General features: G+C 30.2%; 1 long non-coding RNA gene across 1 annotated transcript; it reads left to right on the forward strand.

The window, feature by feature from the left end:
* Positions 1-1,662: 1,662 nt before the first annotated feature.
* LOC143056006 (uncharacterized) lies at positions 1,663-3,894 on the forward strand. Its single transcript, XR_012972201.1, has 3 exons — positions 1,663-1,687; positions 2,876-2,911; positions 3,878-3,894. It is a non-coding gene; the product is annotated as an uncharacterized LOC143056006 (long non-coding RNA).
* Positions 3,895-7,386: the final 3,492 nt, after the last annotated feature.

Here is a 7,386-nt window from a genome sequence, read left to right on the forward strand (position 1 = left end):
TAAAACAAACTTGGCTCCCATGGTTTTAACTAGGTAAGAGGAGAGTGTTAGACATGTTGTAAATTGATTTACAAACAAAACAAATTCAGGATCGAAACCATGTGGTGAGTCTACCAGATAACATGCCCTTGTAAATATAGATATATGCTGACTGCCATTGACAATTGCCAAATAAATTGATCACAAGATGCAAAAATGGATCTTTATATTAATTTGATATCAAATAGATACAGAGTTTTAAAACATCAGTTGTTCGACCTGTTAGTCAAATGCGTTTTGTTAAAATATACTTTTTACTTTTTTGGTTTTTTGGAAAATGTTGTTTGTACTGTATTTAGACCCCTTTACAACGAAAATGTTTTACATGCACACGTATAAAAAATGCAGTTTTTATCCAACGCAATTATAGGTTTGAACGTTGTTTTCAATTTAGACTTTTCTATATTTATTTCGTTTGGCCTTGTATTATATTTTCCCTCCGGTTTATATAACCCGTTCATCCTATTTCGACTCTTTAAAATTCAAGAGTCTATTTTAAATTGAGGTAAATTATATGGCCTTCCAAATACTGTTTCGATCCCTAACATCACTGAAGAGACATTAATTGTGGAAATCTGGATATGGTGAAATAAATTTAAGCACCTCATGTTTGTGGTTTACCATCTTTGCCACAAGTTTATTGTTTTCTATTTGATATAAATTAAAATAAAGATCAATTTTTACATCTTGTGATCAATTTATTTGGCAATCGTCAATGGCAGTCAGCAGGGTTTAAGACCATCAGTTGTTCGACCTGTTAGTCAAATGCGTTTTGTTAAAATATACTTTTCACTTTTTTGGTCTTTTGGAAAATGTTGTTTGTGCTGTATTAGACCTCTCTACAACGAAATTTGTTTTACATGCATACGTATAAAAATTGCGGTTTTTATCCAACGCAATCATAAGTTTTAACGTTGTTTTCAATTTAGACTTGTTTATATTTATTTCGTTTGGCCTTGTATTATATTTTCCCTCTGGTTTATATCATCCGTTCATCCTATTTCGACTCTTTAAAATTCAAGAGTCTATTCTAAATTGAGGTAAATTATATGGCCTTCCAAATACTGTTTCGATCCCTAACATCACTGAAGAGACATTAATTGTCGAAATCTGGATATGGTGAAATAAATTTAAGCACCTCATGTTTGTGGTTTACCATCTTTGCCACAAGTTTATTGTTTTCTATTTGATATAAATTAATATAAAGTTAAATTTTTACATCTTCTGATAATTTTATTTGACAATCGTCAATGGAAGTCAGCAGGGTTTAAGAACATCAGTTGTTTGACCTGTTAGTCAAATGCGTTTTGTTAAAATATACTTTTCACTTTTTTTGGTCTTTTGGAAAATGTTGTTTGTGCTGTATTTAGACCCCTCTACAACGAAATTTGTTTTACATGCACACGTACAAAATTGAGGTTTTTATCCAACGCAATCATAGGTTTGAACGTTGTTTTCAATTTAGATTTGTTAGAATTATTTGAAATATCCATAACCTGTAGTTTAATAGAATATTTCTCCATAGAACTCCAATTTAAGAGCTCAGGTCGGTATCTAGCCCACTTGCTACACAGATGTCTTATTTAGTTTGCGTATTAACGTTATGTATTTATGTATTTTTTTGCAGCGATAACGACTGGAGCCATACGTAAGTTTTTCATTTCATGTTAAAATTGACTTTATATACACATTGATCTTATTAAAATAAAAAAATGGTCTGTACAACAAACATAGGCAAATATTGTTATGAAAAAATTTACAAAATTAAAATCAACCTGTAGCACCTCCTAGCTTTACATTATCAGTTATGTTCACAGTTGATGTATTGTGAAGCGGAAGATGTTCGCTCAATGCCTTGTCGCGACAGAGAAGTATACAGTTGTTCATAAAATTTGTGCCATCCTGATGATAGTGTATTTAACTATAGCATGAGTAAAATTAAAAAAAAGTCAGAAGATCCCATAGGGACAATTAAAATCAGAAGACGAGTGTGGTCAAGATACAAGACGTTACTTTGACTTTTCGGGAAGTGTGGCATTTGAACTAACTTAGCTTTGAATTAACTAACTGTCCGTCATCTGAAATATCTTGGTGAAATTCATATCTTAATCTCCAAAATATTTTTGACGCATCCCAATTATGATACTAAGGTTCTAGTTTGTAAATAATAATGTGGTTCAACAAGCAACTCAACTGTCATTCCGTCAAAATACAACATAGTTGTAAAATGGAAATAATGGTTTTTTGAACCACAAAAAAAGGGGAAATTTGACAGAACATAGAAATCCTAAGAAGATCAATATTTACTATTATTGTCACACCATTAATGACTGTATAAAGGTTTCTGTAATTTCTGCAAAATTTACGCAATTCGGCGTCATTTCACCCGTTTATGAAGAGGACGTTGCATTTAGAACTCAGAGAATTGCCTACAAATGTACAAAACAGTCACGTTTCAGAATGAATTGAGAATGAATATTTTTTTTAGATATGTTGCCTAATTCATTTTTTTTTTCGTTTTATCTAGCAATATAAACATCATAAAGATATATTATGGACGTTTAATGAAAAGTATTATATTTTTAAATCAAGTTTTTTGTGATTATATTTAATATCATTTTATCAAACTTAGAAGCTGTTCTTCAATTAAATGCGGAAAGTAAACGGAATTCTTGAATTGTTAACATATATATCACGCGTATGTTTACACTCAAAAAGAATTATCGATTATACGAAGGGAAATTGGGTACCAATTAAATATGTTCGTCTACTGTCATCCTGTTCATTCATCTTAAAAAAATAAGATTAAATTGTTTGTAAATTTGACTTCTTACAGCATTGTTGCCTTTAGGACCTTATGGACAACTAACAAGTATGTAAAATTATGCTTTACCATGTATATAGAGTCTGCTGAAACGCGTACGTGCAACAAGGTCAATGTATTGTCAAAAATCAGTATAACTTTAAATGTTACTAACAAGTTCTTGCATTTACCTAAAAAATTACTAAAGTACTGAAAGTTTTAGGAAATATTTCGACGAGTTCAAATCGGGTTTATGTATTTTGCACAAAGTGTAGATTTGCCTTTTTCTATATTTACTTTTGAGTATTTTTGGATTTGGAAAGTATTGGAAACAGCCAAGAACAACTAACAACTTAGTGATGTCTCTAAGTATGTATGTATCTACTATCATACAAATCATCACTCAGTCAAAAAGTCACAATCAGGTATAGCAAACAATCGGTAGATTTACCGATCAGATCAGATTTAAAGAAAGAACAACGGGTATACATGTTGCATATGAGGTGAGAAAGTATCTCTAAATTTTATTATTTCTTGTATTCAGCATTCCGAAAATTAAAAGAATAGGTAAAATTTTGATAAATACGTTCGAATTTTTACGCAAAAAACATTAAAGATATTGAATTGCTTATTTTATTTTAAAAATTGAATTTTCTCTATATTATTTGTAGATTGTAGTTATTAAAGACTTCATATTCTCTGGCTATATACGGACATTGATACCCTTCTTTTTCAAGGAAAAGATACCTGTTTTTGAGCTAAACATCTTGGTGTTTGAAAAATATTTTTAATTCTGTTATCCCTCAACTTAGTTTGAGAGATTCTAATTAAATGATTTTAAACTGCGTTTTTTTCCATCTGTGGAAGTTGTTGTCAAGAGATTAATAAACTATTCTTAGGAATACTATAATTCAATATTTTCGTATCTTTATTTCATCGTTAAAATGTGTGTTTTGTTCTACTTTGATAAAACTGTAATCAGGGATTGATAAAAAAAACCTAATGACTTTTTACATTTGCATGCCATTTTTACAGCAACAACTGGAGCTGGAGCTGGACGTAAGTCAGTTATTTATAATCAGACAAAATGAGTACATATTTTTTTTAAAAACAAGATGTAGAATGATCATGTATCAATTAAAGACATAACATTGTATAAAAATAACGAAAACATACAACTTTTTTCTGAATTTAGTTCTTCAGAAACGCTTCCAGTCAATAATTATAAAGGGAAGATGTACTATAACATAACTAATTTTCTAAGTTGTATAGTTTCTGGAGTCTGAACAATAGTCATATGCAATAAAACATAATGACCCCGTTTACATCTGATTGACTATTTAAGCATGAAACCCATAACCTGAAGTGATTTACGGTTTTCGAGATTTATTATATTTAACAATGTCCATAAGATCCTTTCTTGCGCTATCGAGAATTTTCAAATGATTTGCATTTAATCAATTTCTTAATATATCTTAGTCAAAATCCTTATAAGTGTAACTTCAGGTGTGTTACCTTTTAAAAGTTGCGACCAAACTCACTGAAGATACAAAAATGAGTTTAAAATGTATAAAATGTCTTATATTTAACGATATTTGACAGGGAATAGCAATGCTCAAAATGTCAAAAATCTACCTTCCTTACATATCTACTAAATTTTTCAAACGACTTCTAAACAAATGTCTGTCTGTCTGTATGTTGACGGATGGTTGCCGGGAAAGTTTTAGCTAATATTTCATAATGAATTGTGCTCCTACTAATAGTTTTTTCGTTGAACGGAAGAACTAAATAGTGAAATCAGTCTTTGTTTAACCCACTCGGGAACTGCACAATTGAAAATATTTATTTATTTTAATGAGAATGAGGGGATGTTTAATAACAAAAATTATAATATTGCATTAAATATTTTATATCGATTTCTTTGAAAAATTAAAATGTAAGCTCATGTAATATGATATATAGATATATTCCTCAAAATTGTTGCAATACACCTTTATCAATAGTCCCCTGTAGTGAACATGATAGTTGTATTTCAATTTTGTCACAAATGTTTTTTTATTCATGAATGAAAATGTCTGTGCGGAAATAAGAGCTGTGCCGTCGATATGACATTGTATGACATCATGACTATTTCGGAATTTTCCTTTTTGACACAAACGTTCACCATATATACAATTTTACGTATAGTTTTGTGGCAATATTAGATATGAACCAAATCCTCACACCATAGGATACATGACCTACATTAACATCTTGTAACAAAAAAATCTTTTTGAAAAAATATTTTTTTCATATCCAACAAGCAATAACAAGTTCAAAATAACTAGGCAATATTTGACATTTCTTAAGTTGATGACTGAAGTTTGCAGTTCTACTTCTAATATTTGAGTCAAATAGAGATTAAAAGAAATCATTTTGCTATCTCACAGATTAATATAAGATCTTGTGAAAATCAAAATAATTCCTTTTAGTAGATTTATAATTTACTGTTTCCAGATCTTTTCATCCCGGTTAATATTTTCAAACCTTAACGTTGTGATTGGTTCACAACGATTTAAAACTGATATAACGCCAATAACATAATGCTACTTTCATTTATCTAAGTATACATACCATCAAAATACTAACAACCAGTTTGAACATGACGCCGACATACCATTGGTTTTCTTTTCAAATTCAAGGGGTGAAGAAAAAATTATCTTTTCAATATTAAAATTTCCTACAAAAACGTGACATAAGTATTAAAATGCAAGATTTTTCCTATTGAGATATTCGGGTCACTAGAGTTCCCTTTTGTTGTACATTTTATTACTGTGAGATCATTTTTAAAGAAAATTTGGTTTCATCTGGAAAATGCAGCTAGCGTACAATACTATAAGCCTAGTATCTTAAATCAACTAGTAATATAAGTCATAACAGATTTCAAGATTATGTTTTCGTTTTGGTTGTTTGGTTGTTTTTTTTTTTTTTATTTGTAAAGATTTGTCTTTCAGCGTGTTATTGATTACACGTTTAAATCTGCTATTAAGACTTATTCAGTTATTTCACAAACGAAAACAGGCCGACATAACGACATGTTGTATTGCTATATCATTAACAGGTACCAAACATTTCCCTAGTGTTATATGAAATTCAGTAAAAATAATAAAACATCTTCTTTATAAGTGATGCCATGCTCTTGTTCAGACCGCTCTAATGCTTTACTAACTTATAAGATTAATTATTCAACTCATTTCAGCACTGCTACCTTTTGGACCTCACGGAAAACGATCAAGTACGTGTCTGTCTTTTATATTTCAAATTGTCCAATTATCAATTTAGAAATTATTGAGAAACTAAAGTTTTAGCTCCCTCAGACAAAGTTGACCTTAGATGAATTTGGCTATCATGCTGAGTTTAAAAATATAAGAAGTTGTGGTATGATTGCCTTTTGTCATATAGCTCCCTAACTCCTCCGGCTTTTTATAATATTCGATTGTGAAAGTAAGTGATGAAGGTAACTCCACAAAGGCGCCTCGGACGCATGAAATTTCTAAAATGCATTCATAGTATATTACTTTCGGTATATACGACATAAAAAAAAAAGTAAAATAAAAAAAAAATTACCAGGACCATGGCACTATAGCACAATGATGGGACGTATAAATACCGAGCCACCCCAAAAGTATATTAAAAAATGGTCTAAATAGTAAAGGTTAAACGTATATAACGACAAATAAAAAGAGCACTATAACACGTGATTAATATTATAAATGGCAGTACTTATAATCTATATTCAAGACGATCATGCATCATTTATGAAGTTAATACGGAATATATATCAACAAGGTCTTATTATCTTCTGATGAAAGTTTTTTTTTTTTCTTTTTTAGGAAAAGGGCGATACTTTCTTTAACATAACCCTGGTTTATCAACTTTTTGCTCAAACACTGTTGACGTTTTATAAAGTCTGAGTATCTGTTGCAAGCTCTTGAATACAGAATGAGTTGGGAAACTTAAATAGCTATTAGTTATTATTGTGATAAAGATTATAAAACAATGTTGACTGCTGTACCACAATTTTTGACATTTTACCTAATATGTCTGTCTGTTTTTGCTCATTCATTGTTGGCAATATAATATCTTCCAATTTAGAGATTTAGCTAGATATGAAACCAGGTTTAATCAACCATTTTCTACATACGAAAATGCTTGTACCAAGTCAGGAATAAGACAGTTGTTTTCCATTCGTTTGATGTGTTTGAGCTTTTGATTTTGCCATTCGATAAAGACTTTCCGTTTTGAATTTTCTTTGGAGTTCAGTATTTTTGTTATTTTACTTTTTCCCAGATGCAAGTGAAGTCGGTATATTGCTGCTAAGGTGGGGGCAATTTAAAAGTATGAAATTAAAATCGTCTCGTTCGTCATAGATTCTGGTACTGAAATTACCACTTATGTCAAAGTCTTAAAATGAAGCGGAGGAGGATTTAGTCTTTAGTTTCTAGTTCTGGAGAAAATATTAATGGAATTCAATCAAAAAAGTTTGGATTGTTAATGGAAAGAAC

The sequence above is a fragment of the Mytilus galloprovincialis genome, chromosome 13 (assembly GCF_965363235.1).
Source record: "Mytilus galloprovincialis chromosome 13, xbMytGall1.hap1.1, whole genome shotgun sequence".
In the NCBI taxonomy this organism is placed as follows: Eukaryota; Metazoa; Mollusca; class Bivalvia; order Mytilida; family Mytilidae; genus Mytilus; species Mytilus galloprovincialis.